Source organism: Lepidochelys olivacea (assembly GCF_965140295.1).
Source record: "Lepidochelys olivacea isolate rLepOli2 genome assembly, chromosome: 2".
NCBI lineage: Eukaryota > Metazoa > Chordata > Testudines > Cheloniidae > Lepidochelys > Lepidochelys olivacea.
In genome coordinates this window covers 55022181-55048537 of record NC_140412.1, presented here as the reverse complement: position 1 = coordinate 55048537, position 26357 = coordinate 55022181, and positions in this window count along the sequence as shown.

The window sequence follows — 26357 nt, the reverse complement described above, 5'->3', positions numbered from 1 at the left end:
TAACCTCTTTCTTTCCTTTCCTTCTTGGGATATGATTCTAATCTAAAGTTGCTTTAGAATTTTTGAATCTTTACAATACACAAGTTACATAGCTGACTTTCCACAGATATGAATTATAAGCACTCTGGTCTTTCCCTTACAGTCTTTCATAAATATACTTTTCTTAGTTCTGTTTTAAGTTGTTTGTATTTTATGATTCAAGACTCTAAAAAGACTATAAATATGGATTATGATATAACTTTTCTCTTGTGTGCTTGCACCAAATAGGTTTCTGAAGGCCCCTAAACTGATTATACACATGGCCACGTAGTTGCCACCAGTTGTGCTAATTATATTTCCACTAATGAAAGATGCTATGCTGATGGGATTCTCCATTTACTTGTAAGCAATAATTAAGGCTATGTTTTAGTCACAGGTATTTTTAGTAAAAGTCATGGACAGGTCCTATGACCTGTCCATGACTTTTACTATATACCCCTAACTAAAACTTGAGCAGGGGGCCATAGGTGCTTGGGTGGGGGTGGTCTGGGGTACTGCGGGTGCTGGGGGAGGTGTCATGGGACCCCACAGGTGTTGATGGGTGGAGGGGGGCAGTGATGTGTGGCCTGGGACCCCCCGCTGGTGCTGGGGGTGGTGGTGGTAGCAGCTCACATACTGGGCGCCCTGCTGGTGCTGGCAGTGGGGGCTGGGGAGGCTGGCAGGCTCCCTACCTGGCACCGCATGTCTCTGCAACTCCTAGGCAGCAGAGCAGCCAGGAGGCTCTGTGTGCTGCTCCCGCCACAAGCGCCGGCTGCGCAGCATCTATTGGCCATGAACTACAGCCAATGGGAGCTGTGGAGGTGGGGCCTGCAGGCACAGGCAATGCACAGAGCCCCCACAACTCTGCCTAGGAGCTGCAGGACCATGCCAGTGGGAGCCAGGGAGACTCCCACCCCAAGGTAAGCGCCCCCCCTGCAGTTTCCAACTCCCTGCCCCTAGCCCTGAGCCCCCTCCCACACACCCAAATTGCTGCTGCTGCCCCAGAGGCTGCCCAGCTCAGGAAACCCCTGAGCCTGCACTGGCTGCTGCAGAAGTCACAGAGGTCACAGAAAGTCACAGAATTTGTGACTTACCTGACCTCCATGACAGACTCGCAGCCTTAGCAATAATGTTTAGAAAGATGCTAGTTTAAAACTCCACTAATGCTGTATAGTCTTTTCTTCTATATTTCATCTTCAAGTCCACTTTACCATTTTTTTAAGTTTAAAAAGTCACTATTTTTTTATTATAGCATCTCATAGAGAAATTTCAGTAATGGACAAGTAATTAGCATTCACAAATATACTGCTTCCATTCCATCTCTTTCTAGGTGTGACATTTTTAGATAATAACATATGCAGTGCTGTTGTAGCTGTCTTGGTCCTAGGATATTAGAGAGACAAAGTGGGTGAGATCATATCTTTTATTGGACTCGCTTCTGTTGATGAGAAAGACAAGCTATCAAGCTTACACAGAGCACTGTGAGTATGTTTCCCAGACGTGAAGAAGAGCTCTGTGTAAGCTCAAAAGCTTGTCTCCCTCACCAACAGAAGATGGTCCAATAAAAGATATTACCTCACCCACCTTGTCTCTCTCATTTTAGGTAATACATATTTGATATATGGTTTAAAAAAGTTTATTTGCCTTTAATGATGTTTCTGCATTATTTTTAATCTTCCAGTGCAAAGTGTAGGGAACACTGCAACTTCTTAACTTTTCTGAAGGCAACCCCTCCCCCAATGTAAGGATAATCAAGGTAGGGGGCGAAGACAGATAGCACTCCATGCCTATGTAACCAAAGAGTGGTGTATCTTCTTGAAAGTTCTGTTTTACTATAATAGTACTGAGGCCACATGGTTATATCATTAACAGTATAAATCTGTTGTAGAAGCAACCGATTAAGACATCTCTAGTGTCTAGCAGATGACTAGATTTACCAATTTATTTAATGTAATATCCACTCGCTGTATAGTATCACCATAATCTTAAAATCTGTATCTAATTCATATATCTAGTTCATTTGTGTATTTATATACTTATTTATTTATTATTAAAATATGTCTCAAATAAACAGTCTCTTCTAACATAATAGCAAAATCTACATAGTAGTAAATTGTTTAATTGGGAGAAGTGTTTTTTTTTTTAAACAACAAGCTTATTAGCACCACAGGAAACATTTATTGGTTAGTGCATGCTCCCTTACCTTCCAGTTCCGCTAATTAAGCTCTACTAATGTCGTTATTTTCCTGTAGATTGAGCAATATGAGGAAACTGTCAGAAAGCAGAACTTGGAAGTGGAATGTTTACAACAGCATATTGGAGCTCTTGAAGAAAAGATGAAGGAAAATGATAGTCAAGCAAAAGCTTCTGCCACTGCTATTGATATATTCACACAGAAATATCAAGCTAGCCTAGATGCAGTTCAGGGACTGGAAAAACAAATACAAAGTTGAAGAAGGAATCAAGAAGTGAGGTACTATACTGTAATAGGAAATTAACCATGAAACTACACATATCTTCAAATACATTGGAAAATAAGTTCTCAGCAATGACAGCTCTAGGTAAAAGTCTCTGTTAAAGAAATTTATCATCAATTTATGCCAGAGTTAAAAGGCACACATAAGAAAACAGAAGACTAAACACTGGGTTTGTCTTATATTTAATTGCTGAAATACTGGGTGGATTTTTCCTTGTCATTTGCATTGTTACCCAAGACCTTTTCCCCTTAAGCTCTGAAGTGAAGGCTTGATATCATCATATCTTGTCATTATAAAGATGAAAAATACCAGTGTTGATATAGTTTTGTATACTGTTATGCCTGTATTTTAATATGGTTTACTTGCTATATAATGGTATATGAGATCAGTACACAACAGGCTGGGCAAAAGGCTTAGGAATCTGTAAAAAAGTGATAATCATTTGTGAATATCACATTAAGAAAAATTTCCCAATAACTGGTTTATATAGCTAATGCTGAACTAGTATCTGGATCAGATTCCCATTGACCAGGGGCTAAATAGACAAAGGGATATAGGTGTCTAAATTCCACTTACAGAATCATAGAATCATGAAAATGTAGGGTTAGAAAGGACCTAGAGAAGTTGTCAAGGACCCCTGTGCTGAGGCAGGATCAAGTAAATCTAGATCATCCCTGACTGGTGTTTGTTTAACCTGTTCTTAAAAACCTCCAAAGACTGGGATTCCACAACTTCCCTTAGAAGCCTATTCCAGAGCTTAGCTACAGTTATAATTAGAAAGTTTTTCCTAATATCGGACTTAGATCTCCCTTGCTGCAGATTAAGCCCATTACTTTTGACCTACCTTCAGTGGACTCAGAGAACAACTGATTACCATCCTCTTTGTAAGAACCTTAACATATGGGAAGACTGTTATCGGGTCAGTAGATGACATCCCCAACCACCAGCATCCTATGACTCCTCTTCTTGGGTGCAGCGGTCATGAGCCTCTCAGCTTGGGGGCGGTAGGTGGCTCCTCTTCCTCAGCCATTGGGGTCTGTTGCTCACTTTTTGATGCCAATACAGCATAGTGGTTCTTCCCTTTGATTAATAGGCAACCTGGGTGGGAATTGGAGGTCTGTCTATTACTTGAGGAAGCCAACAGCAGTCAATGTTCTTTCCATAGGACAGTTGGTTCTCCTATCTCTGGTGCTGCTATAGTCATCTGTAGGCAGCAAGCATCCTCTGTCCCAGATGTTTCCATGTGTATCCTGCCAATTAAGTCCTTGAGCTCCTGGATGCTATGCAGACAAGCCATCTCCTTCTTCAGCTCTCTTCCCTGCATCTTGAGGGATTCCACCAACAGATACCTCACACACCAGGTGGTTTCAGTGGCTTGGCTTTCATTGGTGGAGATATGCAGGCTGCATTCCTGGCAAGTGAAGGCCTGGGTGGAAGTCTCTAGCATCAGGATGCCAGTCTGTCAGGGGGACCCATAGGTCTAGGCAGAGGAACAGCTAGCATAGTGTTGGCAACACATTGTTTTCCTCCCTTTGCAGGTTCTTCATTGTAGATTACCTGCAAGTTAAGGAAAGGGGAAAAAACCCAAAACCAAACCTCCCTGCCTTTTTCCACTGGCTAATTCCCTTCATTGCTAATTCCTAGTTGCTTTCATCTCACCAGCCACATGTCCCATCTAAGTCCAACATTTGGGCACCACTGAGATCCTCAACCCCCTTGTGAAGCTGTTGCCTAAGTTACTGCTGGTGGATATGTGTGAAACTGCCTTAAGTGCTGATGCCACTGAGCTTCTCAGGGCCTTAGCTCATGCATAGGCCCTGGAGGGATTCTCAAACTAGGCGATCCCTGCCTAAGTCACCTGCAGAGGCCATTCTGGTAGGCATGCTCAATACTGGGTTCCCCAAAAAAGACAGCCAGAGAAAACTGGTTGGGAATTGTTGCAGCAGGCTGGCTAGTGTGTGTCCAGTTATACCCAATAGCCCAATCATTAGATCACTCACCTGTGATGTGGGAGACCCAGGTTTGAATGTCCATGCAGCTTGCTATGGATTTGGGACTTGAACCCAGGTTTCTTACGTCCCAGGTGAGTGCACTAACCAACAGGCTATTGGATATTCTCTCGGGGAATTCTCTCAATCTGTCCTGCTGAAACTATTCCACTCCATATACATCATTAAATATTCCTTGGCATAGGGACTTGAATCTGACTCTCCCACAGCCCAGGTGAGTTCCTTAACCATTGGGATGCAGACAAACAACTAGAGGGTTATGCTTTCACTTTTTCTCTCCTTCTTTCTCTGGCCCCCAAATATATAATTATTTATATGAGCTACGGGTAATAAAGGACAGGAAACTCTCAATATATTTTTGACAAATAGCTGACCTATCCACAGTTTACAGCTGTGAATCCCAAGTGTCAGGAGATGCATCTGTCTGGTCTGGAGTTAGACAGCCAACTACTTCAACATTTCCTACTGGCTTGTTTAGGTGGCTCCATATTCATCTTGCTGGCTTATGTTAATCCCTTTTTTTTTATGTATCTGATTCTCCCCATACAATTCAGAGGAAATGGCTGTGAATTGCACTGGGGGGCAACACACCTACAAGTTAGGTGTTGTAATGCTGAGTGTTGGGATGCCTAAGTCCCATTGTGGATCTAGACTCTTGACACTATAAGTAAGGTTTTCAAAAGCACTGAGTGTTGGTTTAACTCTGTAATCATTGAAATTAATGGGAGTAGATTTAGGAAAATTCTGAGCGATTATGAAAATGCCATACTGTTTGGGTAATATTTTCACAGGGTCAGAGATGTAGGCAGGAGCACAGTTGTGCAGTGCCTTGAAAGTGAAGTCAAAGTTTTAAATTGATGGCGGAAGAAGCAGAGTTCCCATAAAGGGACTCAAGTGATGTGAAGCAGTTGGAGAGGCAGGAACAAAAGATTATTTTAGATGGATTAGAGAGGGCAGACAAGGAGGCTACAGTAATCTAGATGAGAGAACTGTGGTGTGAACCAGGATTTTAGGAGCAGGCACAGAGAGGATTTTAGAAATGTTAACGGTAAAGCTATGACATTGGTAATAGTCTGGATGTGAGGAGAGAAGTAAAGGTATTCATAAGGCTGGCAGTTTTCCCATAAATTTTCATGAAGGAAACTCTTTCCTTGATTCTCTTGAGGTGATTCTTTGTGGGGTAGATTCTGAAGATTTCCCAGCTTCAGTAAAAGAAGCTAGAACTGGTATCAGGGAAGGGAGATCTATGATGACCCTTAAACTTTTTGTTTCCTTTTTGTGATGCTCCTAGGATTGTTTTGTTTATTGACGGGACCCAGGAAATTTTGTGGCATAAGGAATGAGTCTATTGAACCTATTCAACAGCAGAAATGTTGACTGTTGGTAATCCCTCCTTTCCCTCAATTGTGTGAAACAAGATCTGACATAAAGTGGCTGGGTTTTTAACCCAAACATTCTTGTAACTCATTCTGAGAGAATGGGCAGCTGGAAAGATGGTTATCTCTATATTTAAAGAGGCAAAACCACATTTGAGGCTCTTCAGAGGGACTTGGGAACCCTTTTGACAGTGTGTGGAGCTGGAGGCTATTGAAAGACTCCTCTCCAGAGCAGGTTGAGGGATGCCTTTGTGAATCTCCTCCAGTTGGCTCCAGCCAGTATCTGTCCATTTTCTTTCTGGAGGAATCCTAAAGCTTTTTCTGGGATGGGGGGATGGGTGTTGGAGGCCCTGTTTTGCTGGTATGACTGAGAACCCTGTCCCCTGACAGAGTAACTGTTTCTATGGTTTTCTGGTAATCTCGCTGCTTCTGCTGTGTGAAAAACTGAATATCTGGCTGAACTATAAATAAGTTCAGAGATGATTAATTTTTTTAACTTTACAGAAGAAGGTATGGGATCTTGTGATCAATAGTATCAATATCCACAGTAAAGAAGTGAAATTATAGAAATTAGAGGTAGAAGAGACCTTTTCAGTTTGCATCCCCAAAGGACGCTTTGTGCAGCCTCAGTGAGCATTACTGTTCTAGATGGTTCCAAGGGCATGCACAGGATTGTAGAGGTAGATCTTGAAAAAGGAAGTGGTATTTTTTTACCCCTTTGATCACATTTACTAGCCCAATCTCTGTGACCCTTTATTCTGGCTTTTTACACTTTTGTAGCCCCCAAATTTGATATTCCAGCATGTACCCTCAAATTTGATAGTACTGCAGTCAACCATTTTGTATGTTCAACCACTACCAGCTGAAACCCAAACATCACATAAGTAGGGATAATCTTATGCCCTGAGAGGCAAGGCCATGCAGTCGCATGTTTGCACCTCTGCTATCTGAATCGGAGGTGGGGACTGGGAGTTAAAATTCCTTTTATTTTTATGGAACCTTTGAACAGCCAACCTTGGTTTTTGGTATATTTGATATGTAAGTTTCATTGTTGTTATAATTAGAAATGCTTTGCTGATAAGGAGAAAAATGAACTGTTGTTGGCTGTTGCTAGGGAAATTGTTGAGCCCTGTTAGGGGTTATTATGAGTAGTGTGCTTTGTTTGGAGAAAAGTTATAAAAAGTTTAGCTAGAGTGCTTTGGAGCAGTCTGAGCTTTGGGCAAGGATCTGACACATAAGTTCCCCAGTAGCTAGATGGAAGGAGGGGTGCCCTGGAAGCCTGGCTGTTGATTCCTCAAAACCATTTCAGACTTTTGCGGTAAATATAAATGTTTGGAATGCTCTGAACCCACTCCTACAGCATATGTGTGTGTGTGTGTTTGAGATCTATTAAAAAAGTAGTTTTAGGTGAAAGCACTCTTGTTTGTATCAATCATTTATTAGATGGAGGAGCTATGCCCCCATTGATTTATTCCTGACATGCCCTGGAGAGAAAAAAATAAGTTACCACTGCTTTGGGTTCCAAAAACCCTGGGTAACACTTTCACCACCCTCAGACTGTCTTTCTCTAAGCTATTTTTATGACCTACTGTATTTTTGACTTGGATCACAGTTCCTTTTATCTTCTCACCCTATTTATATGTTCTGTAGGGAATAATCCTTCACCGGTAGAGAGAGAAAATGTCACCTAATAGGTCTCTTTTATCTTTAATTTCTATAAACTTTAATCTTTAAACAGGTTTTGGTGCAATGTATCACAATAGCCCCTTGAAATAGCTTTTTGAAAACTTTTAATAAAGGCAAAATTTCAAAACATAATATCTTTTCCCTAATTTATTTACATTTCAGTCCGTTACATTCTTCAGAGTGGGGAGTGAGAATGCCAGAATGCCACAGAAACATGTAGTCATGCTACGCTAGTATTTCTTACAGAAATAAGAATTATTGCGGTGTAATAAATTCAGCTCTGTGTATAGTTCTTATTCTTAAACTAGAACCTTCTTTTTAAGAACTTCCCTTATTTTTTTTAACTTTATCAATAAAAAATGAACAGTTTTGTTTATTGAAACATTTTTAGGGCTACAATGTCTTGGTGTGATAGTATGAAAGTGTTAATCTTCTCCAAATATGAAGATTTATTTCAATTTTAAATGAAGTCTCAATAGGGCTATGGCCTCAGAATCTGTACAGAGATGGCCTCCAAAACAGATCAAAAGAGGTAATGAAGGAAATTGCATATATATTAAACCTCAGTGAAATAGAATCCACAGCTGTAGCTGGTCTTGATTCTATTAGTTAAATTGTGAGGTGAAGATTGTTTTTTTTTTGTTTTCCGAGTTCAGGAATTGAGCTTGAAAAAGCCAGTTAGTTGCTTTTCTTCATTTTTTATATAATTTTGCCCTTATATAAAACTCAGACTTTGCTGGACTTTTACCTTGGCTGATAGGCATAGATTCTATTACACAAGAGAAGATAACAATGACCAAGATAATTCCTACAAATAAAATCAGGAAAATGATTATCCGTCCCTTATCTAATAGCATTCACAGAGTTTAATTTCCCATATATTTTTATTCTGGTGTTGTCATACATTGAAACCTGATTAATTATAATTAAATCCTTTGTAGCTTTAGATTTGTTTGTGTTTACAGTATAAAGATACATTAACTGTTTTTTATGTTTTGTTTTGCTAGTTTTTTTGTAATACCAAAAACTGCATTCTTCTGTGATTCCTAGTTGACTGGTTCTGTTCTCAAGCTATAGGCAAAATGTTGCTTTATTGTGTCCCACCAAAAAGGGGGAGCATGTGATGGTGACTTGAAATACTATGTAAACACCGGTTTCAGAGTAGCAGCCATGTTAGTCTGTATCCACAAAAAGAAAAGGAGGACTTGTGGCACCTTAGAGACTAACAAATTTATTTGAGCATAAGCTTTTGTGAGCTACAGCTCACTTCATCAGATACATGCAGTGGAAAACACTGATTGTGATTCTGTAGTTAAGGTTAAAGTGAGTTTTGAACTTAAGTGGGACTCCACCACTTTATGTATGAAAAAATATAGTATATCGTCCCAAATATGATAGCACTTACTCTTTAAGTGCAGAATGAATTTTCTGAATAAATAAGTTAGTTAAAATCAATTTAAAAATGGGTCTTTTAGGGGTTTTTTTGTCCAAAGTGAGCTCAATAAAAGAATAATGCAGACTCTTCAAACATAACATATGGTTATAACTCCCTGAAATCTAGTGCAGTGATTACACATGAGGAACACTGAAAATAGTTATGAACAAAATTGATTAGGAGGAAAAGCTTAACCAAACCAGTGTGAATGATATTTGGGAGTTGTTTAAGAAAACTTTATTACATGCTCAAATCCTACAATTCTGCAATCATGAAAGGAGCATTTATCAGTTAAAACAAAATCCTGGTTAAGAAAGGAAGAGAAAATGGGGAAGTTGATAGCAGTGACTATAAATTATCAGTCACGAAACACAGACAGTTGATAAGGGAAGCTGAACATATAAGTGAAAAAATTATATCCATGATATATGAATGATAAGAAGGAATTTTTAAAATATATCAGGAACAAAGTAAATCCTAACAAAGGTATGAAAGTGTTAACAGATAGGGATAGTAATATTGTCAATAATGATGCAGAAAAGTCAGATGTGTTCAGTAAATATTTCACTTCTGTGTATTTGGAAAGAAGCTGAATGAAGTTGTGACAGAATGGGACATACCTATATCAAATTATGAACTCCATCTTGTATTATGTAGTGAACACATGTCTAAACTTGCCCAAGAGAGCCTGGTGAATGGCATTCCATACAGCAGCCCTGCCAATGAAAGTTGCCTGACACCTTATTGATGGACTATCACTGAGAAGCCATGAGGACTGCAATTAGGAGCCACTGACTTTGATTGTGTTTGGACTGTTGGCTCATCTCCGTAGAACAATATATTTTCTATATAGAGGCTCACAGGTGCTGCAAATACAATAAGGGAAGCACGTGGCAAGGAGGCAGAGACTCTAGTTAAGAACAGGGTGCTGCTCTGTGCAGGAAGCCGATCATCACACCATGTAAAGAGGGACTTGCAGGAGAGAGAGGGAAAATAGACTCTGCCCATCCTGACATGTAAATGAATTCCAGAGTTATAGAAGGGTTGAACTCGGACTAGAAGAAGGAGTATCTTAGGACTTTAGTTGTTTCCAAAGATCTGAACCTCTCAACAGATCTTTTTTTTACAAGAAAAGACTGTGTTTAAAAGATCACTTTAAGCTTGTATTTCTTGCTATCCTGCCACATTGTCCTAGAAGGATTAAATAAGAAGTGTGGAGTGCCCAGAGCCTAGGTGAAACTCTGAAGAAGCATGTGTAAATAACTGGAACTTTGAGGGAGCCATGTGTAAGCAACTGGGGATGGGAGATCTCAGGTACTGAGTTCCAGGATTTAGGGCAGTTGGATGAAGATTTTCCACATCCGAGCAGGCAAAAAATCTTAGTCTGGGAGGGTGTCCTATGACCCCAGAGCTAAAAACAGTGACAAGACTCCATCCAGACCTAGTTGTCTTGAAAGTACATGGAGCCCAGTAGTTGGGTTTGCTAGCAACAGTCTGGTGACCTCACAGCAGGGTACTAGCTGAAGTTGTGACCAAGGTATTCACAATTTACAGTAGTAATAAGGAGGATGTTAAACAGGGCAACAGCCTAAGATACGTGTTTAAATCTGTACGTTCAGAAAATTTGTACCCAAGAGATTTAAAAGAATCAGCTGAGGAGCTCTCTGAGTCACTGATGCTGATATTTAACAAAATTTGATATAGTGGGGAAGTTCCAGAGGGCTAAAAGAAAGTTAATGTTGTGTCAGTATGACCTGGGCAACTAGAGGTCAGTTAGTTTGACATCCATCCTCTAGGCAAAATCATGGAAAGAACGATACGGGGTGCAACTAATAACAAAATTAAATGGTGACAGCATAATTAATGCCGGTCAATATGGCTTTATGGAAAATGGGTCTTATCGAACAAACGTGATATTATTTTTAGATAAGGTTACAAGTTTTGTTGATAAAGTTAACTTTTGACATACAATTTTTAGACTTCAGTAAGGTATTTGATTTAGTATCACACACATTTTGGTTTATAAAAAAGCACGATACAAAATTTGTGCAGTACATATTAACTGGATTAAAAACTGGCTAGCTGATATATCTCAAAGTAATCGTTAAAAGGGAAGCATTATATAATGGGGCATTTCTAGTGAGGTCTCACATTAATATATCTCACATGGATCTATTTTGGTCAAATGCTATTCAATCTATCAATGATCTGGATGAAAATATAAACTCAGTGTTATTAAAGTTTGCAGATGACACACAAATTTGTGGAGTGGTAATAATGATAAGGACAGGTTAGTTCTAGAGTGTAATCTAGATCATATAGTAAAGTGGGCTGACTTGAACAACATGCATTTAAAGGCTCTAAATACATTCTTTATCTTAGTATAGGTCACACTTATAGGACAGGGGACTGATTTTCAAAATAAATTACTTAGAAAAAGGACTTTTGTGTCTTGTTGGATAAGCAGTTGAATGTGAGCTCCCAATGTGATGCTTGGATGAATAAGCATGGGGAATATTGAACAGAAGTACAGGGATGTTATTACCTTTGTATATAGCAGAGATGAAACTTTTACTGGAATATGGTATTTAATTTCTGGTGTCTATACCTGACAAATTGGGAAGGGTTCAGTAAAGAGCTATCTGAATGATTTGAAGTCTGGAAAACCTGTCATACCATGAGACACATAAGAAACTGAATGTATATAGCTTAATTAAGAGAAGATTAAGAAGTGACTTGATCTGATCTAAGGTGCCTAGATAGAGAAAAGACTTCTGTTAGTAGAGGGCTCTTTAATCTAGCAGAAAAAGGTATAATGAGGTACAATGATTGGAAGTTCATGATTGGTGCCAATAGACGAGGTTTTGGAACAAACTGATAAATTAAATAAATCACCAGGCCTACTGGTATTCACCCAAGAGTTCTGAAGGATTGCAGAACTACAAAGTGTGGTATGCAACCTATCACTTAAATCAGCTTCTCCAGAGGTGATCCTGGAAATTACAGGCTGATAAGCCTAACTTTTTTCCAGGCAAATTGGTTGAAACTATAGTAAAAAACAGAATTACGAGACACATTGATGAACATGATTTATTGGGGAAGAGTCAACATGGCTTTTGTAAAAGGAAATCATGCCACACCAATTTATTAAAATTATTTGAGGAGGGTCAACCAACAAGTGGACAAAGCAAACTGTGAAGAGTTACAAAGGAACCTCACAAAACTGGGTGACTCGGCAACAAAATAGCAGATGAAATTCAATGGTGATAAATGCAAAGTAACGTGCATTGGAAAACATAATCCCAGTTATGATCCCATAGAAGATGATGGGATCTAAATTTGCTGTTATCATTCAAGAGAGAGATCTTGGAGTCATTGTAGATAGTTCTCTGAAAACATCCACTCAATGTGCAGCAGCAGTCAAAACAGCTAAAAGAATGTTGGGAATCATTAGGAAAGGGATAGATAATAAGCTTCCATACGAGGAGAGATGAATAAGTCTGGGACATTTCAGCTTGGAAAACAGACAACTAAGGGGGGGTATGATGGCGGTCTGTAAAATCATGACTGGTTTGGAGAAAGTAAATAAGTAAGTGTTATTTATTCCTTCTCATAACACAAGAACTAGGGGCCACCAAATGAAATTAATAGGCAGCAGGTATAAAACAAACAAAAGGAAGTATTTTTTCATGCAATGCATAGTCAATCAATGGAACTCTTTGCCAGAGGATGATGTGAAGGCCAAGACTATAACAGGGTTAAAAAAAGAGCTAGATAAATTCATGGAGGATAGGTCCATCAATGGCTATTAGCCAGTATGGGCAGGGATGCAACCTCGTGCTCTGGGGGTTCCTAGCCTCTGACTGCCAGAAGCTGAAAGTGGACAACAGGGGATGGGTCATTTGATGATTGCCTGTTCTTTTCATTCCCTCTGAAGCACCTGGCATTGGTCACTGTTGGAAGATGGGATACTGGGCTAGATGGGTCATTGGTCTGACCCAGTATGGCCATTCTTATGTTAAGTTGAAGCCAGACCAACTCAGCTCAGCAGAAAAGTCCACATTTTTAGCAGGGAGAATAATTAACCATTGAAACACATACTGAGGAATATGGTGCATTCCCCATACACGTGAAGTCCATAAATCAAGATTAGCTGTATTTCTAAGGCTATGTCTACACTGCACACCTTACAATGGCGTGGCTGTAAGGTGTGCTGTGTAGCTGCACTTTATTCCTGGGAGAGAGCTCTCCCGCTGACAAAATAAAACCACCTCCAACAAGGGGTGGTAGCTTCGTCACTGGGAGCACTGCTGCTGTCATCATGAACAGGTCTGACTACCAAAAGGAGGCTGCCAGACAACTCTCCAATACCAAATTGTACAGGCCACTTTCCTCAGATCCCACCGAGGAACACATTAAGAAACTGCACCATCTACTCAGGACACTCCTGACACTAACACAGGAACAAATCAACATACCCTTAGAGCCCCGACCGGGGTTATTCTATCTACTACCCAAGATCCACAAACCCAGAAACCCTGGACGCCCCATCATCTCAGGCATTGCACTCTCACTGAAGGACTGTCTGGATATGTGGACTCTCTACTCAGACCCTACGCCACCAGCACTCCCAGCTATCTCCATGACACCACTGATTTCCTGATAAAACAACAATGCATTGGTGATCTTCCAGAAAACACCATCCTAGCCACCATGGATGTAGAGGCTCTCTACACAAACATCCCACACACAGATGGAATACAAGCTGTCAGGAACAGTATCCCTGATGATGTCATAGCACAACTGGTTGCTGAGCTCTGTGACTTTATTCTCACGCACAATTTATTTCAAATTTGGTGACAATATACACCTCCAGACCAGTGGCACCGCTATGGGCACCCGCATGGTCTCACAATATGCCAACATTTTTATGGCTGATCTGGAACAATGCTTCCTCAGCTCTCGTCCACTCATTCCCCTTCTCTACCTATGCTACACTGATGACATCTTCATCATCTGGACCCATGGGAAGGAAACCCTGGAAGAATTCCATCATGATTTCAACAGCTTCCACCCCACCATCAACCTCAGCCTGGAACAATCCACAAGGGAGGTCCACTTCCTAGACACCATGGTGCAAATAAAGGATGGTTACGAAAAACCACCGACCTATACCGAAAACCCACCAACCGCTGTGCCTTCCTTCATGTCTCCAGCTTCCATCCCGGACACACCACATGATCCATTGTCTACAGCCAAGCGCTGAGGTACAACCACATTTGCTCCAACCCCTCAGACAGAGACCAATACCTACAAGATCTTCACCAAGCATTCTCAAAACTACGATACCCGCACGAGGAAATAATGAAACAGATCAACAGAGCCAGACATGTACCCAGAAGCCTCCTGCTGCAAGACAAGCCCAAGAAAGAAACCAACAGAACTCCACTGGCCTTCACATACAGTCCTCAGCTAAAACCTCTCCAACGCATCTCAGTGATCTACAACCCATCCTGGACAATGATCCCTCACTTTCACAGGCCTTGGGAGGCAGGCCAGTCCTCGCCCACAGACAACCCGCCAGCCTGAAGCATATTCTCACCGGCAACTACACACCGCTCCATAGTAACTCTAACTCAAGAACCAATCCATGCAACAAACCTCAGTGCCAACTCTGCCCACATATCTACACCAGCGACACCATCACAGGACCTAACCAGATCAGCCACACCATCACCGGTTCATTCACCTGCACGTCCACCAATGTAATCTACGTCATCATGTGCCAGCAATGCCCCTCTGCTATGCACATCGGCCAAACTGGATAGTCCCTACGAAAAAGGATAAATGGACACAAATCAGATATTAGGAATGGCAATACACAAAAACCTGTAGGAGAACACTTCAGTATCCCTGGACACACAATAGCAGATTTAAAGGTAGCCATCCTGCAGCAAAAAAACTTCAGGACCAGACTTCAAAGAGAAACTGCTGAGCTTCAGTTCATTTGCAAATTTGACACCACCAGCTCAGGATTAAACAAAGACTGTGAATAGCTAGCCAACTACAAAAGCAGTTTCTCCTCCCTTGGTGTACACACCTCAACTGCTAGAAGAGGGCCTCATCCTCCCTGACTGAACTAACCTCGTTATCCCTAGCCTAATTCTTGCTTGCATATTTATACCTGCTTCTGGAAATTTCCACTACATGTATCCGACGAAGTGGGTATTCACCCACGAAAGCTTATGCTCCAATACGTCTGTTAGTCTATAAGGTGCCACAGGACTCTTTGCAGCTTTCAATCACTGATGCCTAAGGTAGCATGGAGCCACAGAACTGTTAGAGAGTGCATCCAAGTAATCTTGATATATGTTTAGTCTCCCTCATACCACTGATTCATTACAACCAAGAGAGTTATTGTATGCAAAATTAGAAGAAAGTTGGTGATTGGTTCAGTTACCTTTGATGTCACAATGGCTCCACTTTAGAATTAATGAGCTGTTGACGTGGCCTCGTGTGTAGTCTATGTAATCCTAACTGTTAGATACAACATTAATTATTTATCTTAATTACAACCTCATTTCTTCTACTATAGCCTTTGCCCAGTATTTCAATTAATTCTAACTATACGGAAAGTTTGAAGAGTTTGTATTATTCCATTATGAAGATCAATTCAGGACAAAGCAACTGACATCAATGCTAAATTTCTTAAAAGACCCAGTTTTAACTTATTTTTAACTCATAAATTAATGTAATTATGTACAAATTTATCAGAAAATTTGTTCTGTACTCAAGTGTTGTAAGTTTCAGGAAGATACTGTATTATTTTAAAATACATAATAAATGGAACTCAACCTTAAGTGTGAACTACAATGAGCACCTCTGTAATACATCTATAAGATTTAGATAAAGTATTTATCTTACTCACCTACATATTTAGAGAATGTATTGTTTTAGTCCTGAAATACATCATTTATGAAACAGAAAAAATTATTGATTACTGTGAGAAACTAAGGAACACAACTTTAATATGTATTCTAAAAAGCAAACACAATACACGAAAAAAAGTCCATACCGAAATATTAAATCACTGAATATTTAAAGAAACAAAAATGATATCTTACATAAGGAGCCTCTAACTCAGATGTATCATTTATGTATTAGAACTGAATAGTTTGGTTAGGAACTAAGAAAATATCATAATTGAAAGAATTACAGATATTCTTATGTACAGTTACCTGGGTGCTTTTAATCTCTTTAACACAATAATATTTTATTTGGTTATGTCATTACTTGTGATGTTGGCCAGACAGGTTGATTAGAAAAAGGAAAGCCATTCACTCCCTTGCAGTTGAAATGTTGAATTACCAGCATTGGTATAAAGAAAAATACAACCACACTGAGACATTCAAAGACAGGATTGACCAGCAAACAAAGGCACTACATTCCACTCAAGAGGATCTTAAAAAAAAAAAAAAAAAAGAAGCAGCAAGAAATACAGTCAAGAGCATGAACAAATAATTCAAAAGTCCAAGGATAAAGTTGACTGTCATCAAAATGAGGTGGGTTTTTTAATGCTGCACTGTGATTTTTATTTATTTTTATTAATGGTTGATCTTCATTTTATCAAATATGTGCATGAAAATATGTTCTGTCCTGTTTAAAGGTTTCTGAAAAAGAGAATGCCATATTTCTACTATAATCTGTTTTGACAGAATACCACTCTAGTCATGGACCAGCTCAATGAAGAGTTTGATGCAGTAGCTGCACATACTGAGTCTTTACAAAAGGTAAATAAATACCTTGTAGCAAGCTTAGAAACTTAGTGGTTAGTTTTTAACTTGATATGCTATGAGCAATTTAACTTTGAATTTAAAGCATAGCAATATTTTATCTAACTTTCTATAGGCAATGAATAGTATAGGGCTGCTTTTTATGATTACAAATGGGAATTTACTCATATATAAATCCAACAAATCTTTTCAAATATTCATATTCAATTAAAACTGTGCACAAAACACAAGTGGCAACATGTTAAACTTTTGAAATGTGGAAACTGGGCTATAATTTATGTTTCTTAAGTAATAGCTAATTGAATCAGGACATCTGGTATAATGCACATTAATTTCTAATTTTAAACAGAAGCTTGAGTTAATGAAATATCAATACAATGAAAAATCTTCCAAAGTTGAAGAATGTGAGCGGATCATATGGCAACAAAAAGCTGAAGCTGCTAATGCACTTGACCAACAGAAAAAAATCTGTTCTTGAAACTGAAAAGCTAGGGAAGACCTTGCAGTCATTGCATCTGGATGTAATAGCTTCCCAGCAGAAACACAAAGTGGAACTTGCTCAGCTAGAACAGCAGATAACACAGCTTGAAAGGGACCTTACAGATGCCAAGGAACTTTGTTGTAAAAAAGATCAGGTATGCTCTTGCTATGAGAATGAGCAAAACAGCTCTCTCTTGAAAAATCACATTGCAAAAGAGGATACGAGGGAGCTGGGTATACATTACTTCACATATATATTTGTTATGAATTCTAGAGGAAAAAATAGTTTATCACAAATTTTGTAAGTACATACTTCTCTGATTGTCCCTAAATTGAAGATATGTTTGCATTTGGGAAACAATTCTTTCAAAATGCATGTTGATAAAAAATAAAAAGAATACAGTAGTATGATTTTATCTGATATGTCTGTAGAGATTTTAGGAAATATATTTGCCATTTTTAACTGCACATCCCATTCATAGTTATTTTCAGTGTCACAGACCTACCAAATGGTACTTTTCCTATGGAAGCAAAGGTACATAGGCCAACACTTTTTACATTAGTCTGTGAATGCTTCCTATGTGAAAACATACATGCAGTGAAAAATGTTTATTTTTTAATTAGTGACATAATATCCATACTGTTGAAACATAAAATAAGCTGAACTCATTATTGTTTCCTTGATACTTCCTGATACTGTTTTTTGTACTTTTATAGTTGTTAAATTGACTCTTATAAGAATCATTTTTTTTTAAAAAAGGCTTATGATTTTCTGAGAGAGTCTATAGAAGATGTTTTTAATTTACTGGTTTTATAGGCAAACATTTTGAAGATTCACTAGCAGTGAAACAATGTTGATTCCATTTAACAATCAGCAGGAAAAAATACAAAAAATACAAAAACAAGGAAATGAGTTAAAAAAAAGAGAGAACAGTATCTTCCCTATATTTAAACTTTATTATTTATTATTGACTGGAGCAATAGAATGAAATAAGAATCTTTACCTATGACAGGATATTATCTACTGTGTATGAAGTTTTACACACCTGAAAAAATATGTTAATACAAATAATTGTTGTCATGTTAACATTGCAGGTTTCAAGCTGTCTGAACCAATTTTACATTCTCAATGAAGAATGTTTAACATTTTGAACCAAAAACAGTACAGCACGAATAATTAAAGGCTTAAGTTAAATACATAGACAGTCATTTAAATTTAGATCTGCAATAACATTTACTATTATTCTCTAAGGCTTTGACTGTGCTTGACAGAAACAAAGTACTCTGGGATTAATTTCAAGAAATGGTGCCAACTGTGTGCAATTTGCTGTAATTAAGACATGAAAGAGTACTAAATATTCAGATTAAAAGAAGCAAGATGGAACATGATAGAGAATCAAGGTGTGGCATAAAGCCAATAAAGCACAGTCATTCATGAATACCCAATAATGATTGATATGAAACTTAAACCGATAAAATTGCAGTATGTGTTTTAAAAATTGTGTGCACGCAGTTTAAAATGAGAGTACCTTTTTCTCTTAATTTAAAGACAAAATTTTCTACATGGCATCTTAAAATAACATTAAAACAAACAGAATTAAAATGTTATAATTATTGTATTTTATAGGGATAGTAAGTTTAAATAGTTGGGGGAAAAATAGAATGGTATTGTTATGTATTTGGTGCTGGGATTTCCCTATGTGCATATTAATCTACAGTCGTTGGCTATAGTGCCAGTCCAAAGAGCACTGTAGATGTTGGCTCCAAGAGGTTAAATATCTTTTTTATTTTTATGAAATTTCTTTTTAATTTTTTGTAAAGAAAAAACATTCATTTAGATCAAAGTATATTGTTTTTCTCTTACTGTTAGAATTATGTGGAATATTTTTCTTTGTCTTTGGATTTATAAGTATTGATTTAATGAAATATTTATTGTAATGCTAAATCTTTTCTTCAACACTTTTTTATAACTTAAATTCCTTGTAACTTTTTGATCTTAGAGGAGATGTGGGTATTTGACCCAGTTGCTAATGAGATGCTGTATAATTTCGTGTATCCTATAGCTCAAAATAGCAGGATGCAGTATAAAAAGTACATCATAAAAGGCACTATTGGAATTTTTTTGTCTTCACAGGCAATACGCAAAAGAGATGACCTTCTGAGAAAGTCGGAAGCTGATCTCCTGCAGGCAAGGGAAGGTATCAAAGCTAAAGTTGCTGAGGTGGAGCACCTTGACAGTGTGGTCAAGAAACTGAAAGCAAGTATCCAGGACACACAGAAAGAAAAGAATCAGAAGAAGAGAGAAGCCATCATACTGAGAACTGAGATTCAGCAGCTAAATCAGGAACTGCAGGATGTGCATAAGCAGTACAGAGAGACAGGTAATAATGTACAAAAATAGTAATATTACTGAAATGTGAATTTGGCGCAGTCTAATAGAATAGAATTCTCAATCACCTGGATATATGATTGCTGTAATCAAATGAATACAAAAAGGTTCCCATCTCTGCTTTAGGATGAATTTGCAGCTGGAGACAGCAACTTTATCAAAACTAAATAAACATACCTGAATACTTTATTGTTACACATACTGAATGTATTTGTAAAAATTTAGTTAAAAATCTAATTCTGTCTAATTCCGGCAAATTCACTGACAACAGAAATTATAATTTGAACCTATAAATTTTTATATTAATGTTATTGTTTTAGTGTCGTGTTTTGTTGATCTGGTGTGATTAATGCCCATTATATAGAATTGTATACCTCTATCTGTAACACATTCATGAATTGAAGACATAAAGCTTTTTTCAAGTGGATATTATCCACAAAACCAAAATAAGTTACAAAAAGTATTGCAGGTTGAACTGTACAGTACAAGCAGCCATTCAGCAACGAATGATAATCTACTTTAAATTATTTTTGCCTAGTACTTTGAGCCCTTGCAGACTTACATATATGTTAGAACTGTTTTTCTAAATAAGCAAATTCAATAAGCAGATGGCATTATTAATATTATAGAGGTATGGTATAGTAAAGTTTTGAAATATTACTTTTACCAAATAAAATATTAATGAAGTCATTGGGAACATAATAGACAGCCTGTGTCAACCCCTTAATTTTCTCTTCCACTATTCACAACATTGCCAGATACATGTTTCTGGATAAAACCCCCTAGAGGTCTGCTGCAAATTCTTTTTCAATACAACCAGATCATTGCAGATAATTGTATTACACAGGGTATTGATCCAAAATCGTTGTGCACCGGAAACATCTGAAAAAACATGATTATAGCTTTCTGTTTATTGTTCGTACATCATATAAGCAGGCTTTTGTGTGAATCACCTGTAAGGAAGGCAAGGTGGAAACATCAGAGAAATTACCTCTTTACAAGAATCTATTGATCACTTTAAATCAAAGAAGTATGTTTGACATAAGATTACCTGCCAGTTTGAACATTAGGTACACTATGTTATAGCCTGGGGCAGTTGTAAGTCTGACAAAGAGATTGTAAATAAAGCATGCAGCTGCTAGTGCCTCTGGCTTGGGATCAACCAAGGCTCAAGTCCAAGGCATAGGTAAACCTAAAATAAGTTAACTCTTTTTTTACCAGAACACTGTGAATTAGAGTAGATTCTTCAAGAACCATGAAAAATAAATCAAATTTATCACTTAGACTGGGCATGCCACTTAGAAAATACACATACCTTGATATGTTTACAAATCAAAACTATTATACACATATGAGAGAAGTGCTACAAGTTACCTTTGTCTCCAGGCAGTAGATCATATATCCATAGAGAACTTCTGAAAACTTTGAAAAAAATGTTTAAAAAATGTTTCTAAGTGGTACAGATACAAATATTTTAAACATAATTAACTTTAACTTTGTAAATCATGTATTTGAATAAAACTCACTTGATGTTCAAAGTTTTGTTTTACAGATAAAAATCAAAACTTAACACTGAAAAATCTCAAATAGAGGTAGTAAGTATTGCATTTAATATGTTTTCAGTTTCCAAACAGAGGGCCCAAAAACACAGATGATTAACTTTACTTGTGCAAGTAGTCTATCTGATCTCAGGTGGACTGAATGCATGAATAAACTTATTCACCTAGGTGTTCACAGGATTTGGACCGAAATCATCTGTACCAAGACAGTGTTGATTTCCCATTTATTTCTTGTTGAATGATGGCAGCTAGGTCTTCTCTCCACTAAAATTGTTTTAGCCTAAAGGGTTTATTTTAAAATTTGAAAGCAAAGTTGTTATAAGTTGTTTATTAGATTTTCTCCATATTTTAACATGTGTTGAAATTATTAAACATTTAACTCATTTGTTCACAGAGATTCAGATGTAGTTGGGATTTAATAAAGATGAGCTATGAGTGATACATGTTCCTTGTTAAATATTTAGCTGTTCAGGTTAGCTGTGTGGTTTCTGAAGGCACTAATTTAACCAGTTAATATATAGCACTTTTAAGCTACATAAATTGTAGAAATGGTACTGGGTTTTGTTTGATTGGGGAGAGGGGATTTTGGGGGGGCTTAATGAGGAGAAAACAGTAGACCACTTATTTTTTTTAATTTAAAGAAGTTGACCGACTCTTCAGAATACACAAATAACTATGTAACGGTAAATTAGATACTTGCATTTAGATCCTGTGTATCTGGGCAATACTCTTTGACAAAGGTGTGTGATAAATGTAGAATATTTTGACAGAGTACTGGCACTTTCTTTCTTTAAAGGCTACTTTATATGTAAGGCTGCACAAACCAGTTACCAACGTTACTGAAGCTTAATATACATACCACTCTTTCAACAATACACTAAATTAATCATTAAAAGGAAAACATTTTCTATGGTAGTATAAACTTATGTGTTATGACTCTTACTAAGCTGTTGCTACTAAAAAGCACTTTAATATTTGTTAATTTTTAATATCAGGGTTTGGAATCCTCTAAATACCCCTTAGTTACAGGCCCTCTTGTTATACAGTACCCTTCATTGGAAAATGCTTGTTCCAATAATCAATTTAATTTCACAATAACTTTAAATTAGACTACATAGCTAAATGTGCACATACATCTCTGAAGCATATACCTATGGAAAGATATAAAAATCTGTTACATATATATGTATACATATGTGCTAAGGAGCAAATATTTAAATTGAAACCTATGTACATATATTTTTTAGGAATATGGTACACAAAGAACAAAGGAAAAATGTCTTTGTCTTGAATCACTTATTTTTCTGAGAGAGCTGGTAGCAAGCTACTATGGTTTCTTTTGGTCTAATGAAAGAGTGCCATCTATTGGATGACCTTGGGAAATAAATGTGTTTATACTATGTGTGTACCCTATAATTCATGAAAAAAATGTAATGAAACAGAAGATTTTCAGTTAAAATTGTATGTGTTTGAATTGTGGAACTGTAAGCTATTCAAAAGAGAGGTAATAAATACTAGATTAAATTAGATTATGAAATGTTAAAGCAATAGCTTTATGCCTGAAAATGGTGTTAATTACTGAATGTCTACATAGCTGGTAGGATTTGATTGCAGTTTAATGTTCAAAAATATTGAACTAAATTATCTTTATTTGACTTTGCTGAAGTGCATGTGAAGATACTTAGGTCAGCTATTAATTTATTGTGGTTTATAGTGGTTTATTTTCTTTGAAATCTGGAAACTGAATGAAGCTCTGCTGAAAACAAGTATTTGTCGAGCTCTCACAGGGACTTGCCGTGTATTATATTTAAAACAAAAATGTCATGTAGGTTTGATTTTAAAATGCAGTGCTTTTTTAAATCTTTCAGCTCCAGAACTTGCCAGTCAAGATGAAAAACTTCTTCTAATGGAATCCAGCTTGAAAGCAACTCAAGAGCAGCTAAGTGAGCAAATAACAGAAACAGTTCACCAAGAACAGAGCAGTAGAAAATCACAGACAGAGCTGCAGACCCTGAGAGAACGTATTATAGCTTCTGAAGAAGGAATTAGGGATTACAAGTGAGTGACTGCTTTTTTAGCATTTCAGGAAGTTTTAACACAAGACATTAAAGTCAACAGTAATTCCTTTTGATAAATACTGTATTGTTTATCTCAGGTAAGGTGTGGTATAAGGCTGTGCTGCTAATCTATTGAATAAACTGTTAAATCTAAACTGTGGATTCATGTATGCTGTAAAATATCCTTTATTCTTGACCAAAATGCAAGATTTTAAAAAAAGCCACCATACTAGTATCCGTTATCTCTTTTACTTCTTTACAAATGTAAAAGGTGTGAGTGTTGAAGAAAAATAATCCATTGTATTTATACAGTGTCCATCTGCCAATGACATTCTCATCTTCCTCTTTTTTAGAGTCCAAAGGTTACATATGGCTCTTATTGTATTTCTTTTTCGTTAAAGAAGCTGCCTTTAAGCAAGATGCTATCAAATTAAGTAAATTTAGAGTTTGAACTTCTAGTCACAACAATGAGACACATATGAAGTTCCTAAAATAAGCTAAAGAAAACATTTTTTTTTGCATACTGTACTATATAAAAGTTTACTATTGGTGATTGTAGTTCTCTATTCTCACGGGTCAAATTTAGACTTAATATGTTAGACTTAATATTTACAGAAAAAATTCTAATTGAAAAGTACTAACCTTTTGGGTTTGGGTTTTTTGCTAAAATCAGTAAAACTTTAAAAAAGGTATTTTCTTATTCATATGAGTCAAAATTGATTAATTATTCATCTTTTCAGGATCTAGAGTTTTGTGAAAATGACTCATTTTAGCTGAATGCTTTTTGTCTTTTGTTTGTATTATAAATAGTTTCACTCACTGAAGTTTTGTTACATTGAGTAATCACTAACTCGACATGAGAGGCATTGCAAGCTGTTTTATAATATCATGGAGTACAGTTGAACACTTTGTACAGGTTAGCCGAATATAAATAAATAAATAAATCTGTTCATATAGCAATGGACTGAACTTGTACACCAAAATTCTTATCTAAGATAATGTGGCAAGCAATAGAGCATATCTCAAAAAAATCCACTTCTCTGATAGCAGTGTTGTTGAGATTAGTGGCAATAAGCACTGTGCTTCTAAAATCAAAATATGGTTCCTTTCCTTTATATAATTAAACACAATAATGCTGTAATTTTTGATGTTCAGTGTAAGTGATTTTTTACATTTTAAATATTCTACCTTTTTATAGTTCAAATACTACAAGTTGATTTATCTGTTGGAAATGGAGCACACTTCATGGAAAAACACAATCTACAAGAAATGTCCTCATTTCTTTACATAAAATAGCTTAGTAGTTCTCAACCTGTAGATTGTATCCCTAAGGGTATCACCAATACTTCTCTGGGATGGGTAACATCACAAATCTGCTTTCCTTATATCTCTTAAATCTTTTGCGAAAGTGGGTTTATTCACCCATTTTCAACTGATTACTCTCAGTTGCCCAAACCTCATAAACTATTGTGTGACTTTCTGTAGCACTTCCTTTCAAGTACCTGGGGTTACCTATTTAACAAAGGCATCTGATGCATATCTGAAAGGAACAGTTGTGAGGGACTGAATGTGAGGTTTTGATATGGAAAAGGTCGCAGCACCCTGAAATAGGTGGTGTAACAAAACGACAGATAGAAGAATTTTGCAAAACTTGTTACCTAAAATGAAGCTTGTTAATGGTGGAAAAGAAGGCCAAATTAAGATTATTAGAATACTCACATGAAACACACTTAATGTAAAAGTATAATTACATACACAAAGCAAAACTGCCTTTTAACTTGAAAAACTGGTAAATTAACCTACAGCTTGCAGTCTGGATTATTATAGTCAGAAATATTGTTCAGTTGTATCTGGAACTTGTAGTTGCATCAGTAAAATGTGTGAAATGAACCTTCAGTCAGAGAGAGATTAAGGTAGATTTATTTGCTCCCACTTTTAACCCTCAAGCTAAATTCTAATTTCTTAGTTGTGACATTGCTTTATAAAAGTACTATGACTCTTTACTGCAGAATTATGCTGAGGGAGAAGTATTTGTTGTATTTGCTAGCTTATTTTTAAGTAACTATATTCAATAGTTAATAGTTATGCCAAGATTAGTGTAATAAAGTTAAAAAAAACAACTACAGAAATTCAGACATGTTTAAATATTATTGTCCCTCTTTAAAATACAATTTTGTTACTTATTTAAGATGAGTCATGTGGACAGGTCAATAGCTGATTAGATAATGCTATGATCTGTTTCTTGGAAGAGAGAAAGGACAATGGATCTCTCTCCCCTGGGTTTGCTGGTGCTTGAGGTGTCATAGAGGTGATGCACAGTCTATGTGTAAGGTACATCATGTAGTGTATCATCCTCTTGCAACTGACTTTGTGAAAGTCATACAGTCCTGGTATTGGCTTACCTTCCTACTTGCTGAGGTAAATATAGTTGGCTTGAAGGCAAGAGGGTAGTTTGGTTTGCTGAACATGAAGAAAATGCAAGACAGTATAAAGGGGTGGGTGAAAGCCTCACACCACAGTGGTCTTAAGGCTAACTTTATGCTGTAGCTGTTGTTGGGGGGAAGAGTCTATTCCTGAATGCTTTTTATTTTCCTGCTGCAAAAACATAAGTTAAAAAGTTATTTTTCAAGAAAGTGATAAAAGATAAAATGATTGGATAGGAGTAAAAAAAGTCCAATGTTTTCATTGGTATTTATCAGAATAGAAGTGAGAAATCATCAAAATATTTTCTGATTTTAGTGGCCACGGTGTTTAAGACCTGTAAAACGTCTAATCAGTAGGAAATATTTGAGAGTTGCAAGAAGTCACAGGATTGTTTTATTTACGTTCAGTTCATTGAGAATAAATAAAAAGGGGAAAAAAAAACAACAACCCCACAATGTAAGCCTGTTATACTAGAAAGATTTGTTCAGAATGTCCAGTGGGAACCTGGAAATCGTAATAATTTGTAGTATCGATTGTGTGAAGCTATGCAGCCAGCGCCCCCAGTGAATAGACAGAAATAGACATTTTATTGATTAACTTTTACATTCATATTTTCAAGACTCTGGTGCAACATAATTTTCACTTCCCAGCTTT